Source organism: Siniperca chuatsi, linkage group LG11 (genome assembly GCF_020085105.1).
Source record: "Siniperca chuatsi isolate FFG_IHB_CAS linkage group LG11, ASM2008510v1, whole genome shotgun sequence".
NCBI lineage: Eukaryota > Metazoa > Chordata > Actinopteri > Centrarchiformes > Sinipercidae > Siniperca > Siniperca chuatsi.
In genome coordinates, this window is record NC_058052.1 from 6,274,982 (window position 1) to 6,276,405 (window position 1,424).

Here is a 1,424-nt window from a genome sequence, read left to right on the forward strand (position 1 = left end):
CTACTGCATAGCTAATGACATTCCCAGCAGCCTCATGCAAAATTTTTTGTTTAGTGCTAATTAGGAAATGTTAGCGTGCTAACATGCTAAACTAAGATGGTAAACTTTATGTCTGCTTAACATCAGCATGTTGGTATTGTCATTGTGAGCATGTTAGCAAAGCCCCGCTGTACCTACGTACAGGCTCCCAGAGAGCTGTAGATGGCTGTAGAGTCTAAATGTAATCTCCATTTTGCACTGCTGTCCTTGTCACTGCTAACTCCGCTGTTGACCGGGGTAGGCAGTAGACCGAAACTACATGACACTTTCTGTCACCAATTGCTTCTTTTCTTCTGCCAGAGAGAAGCTTCACTGGCAGAGCGTGATACACAGAGGGGTCTTCAGCTGCTTTGATGGTCAGCACTTGCCTGAACAGTGCAGAATCAAAACCAAAGAACGATTAGAAATGTAAAACCCAGACCATCCCCATTATGACTTAAATGTGTAACAAGGGTAAACAATTGTGCAGGCCCATGTGATCAGATACTTAAATCCTTACAACAGGCCATAAAAATGGTCCCAGTTTTCCCACCTGTGTAACGGAGCTCATAAACCAGCTCAGTATCTGTGACTGTCTTACCGCTGCAGAAGCTGCTGCCAAGGATTTATGACTCTATGCGTTATATACTGCGGCTGAATGTCAGGTCCAACATGACACTGCTTGAAAATATGCCAGGATCTAATGAAATCTAAAATTTGATAGTAGAATTTGTCTTGGAATAATAGCAGGATCAAATATTTAAAATGAGAAAAGTTTGGTTTGTTTTATCTTATAAATATAAATACCATATGAATGGGATTTGCCACATAGTACAATGCAGTGAATACCAAACATTGCAAAGGATGTAGGAGTCAATTCAGTTCATATTTATAGGATGGACTGATGTAATGATACCCAGCTATGTTTTTACTAAATAGAGGTTAAACCAGAAGCAAAGATATGCAGCTTGTAACAGTTTGGTGGCTCATGAAAAAAGTGGTATGACATCTAAATGGTTTGATTAAACTCTCAAGTTATTATACTGAAATAGTGATTGTAATGTGATCCACATGTTTTCAACACGCATGTTTCATACAAACTGACATCTGTAATAAATACAGACGAATCAAACAGTAAAACTCACTAGAAGGCTCCAAATCCCTTTCTCCCCTGATGAACAGGTGAATGAAAGCCGTTTTTTGTGTCCTGACTTCTTGTCTACAGTGAGGAGGACAAATGAAGGCCTTAGGGGACTGGTCCACTTATTGTGTGAGAAGTGACACACAAGTAGGGGAATATGGGTGTTCCCCTTCTCAGAGGTTTAAGATGTCAGGGCAGTGTATGGTGAGGTGGGCCATTGTTCTGAGTCCCAGGTGTGGAGGAATCAAGACAGAGGTGGAGGAGA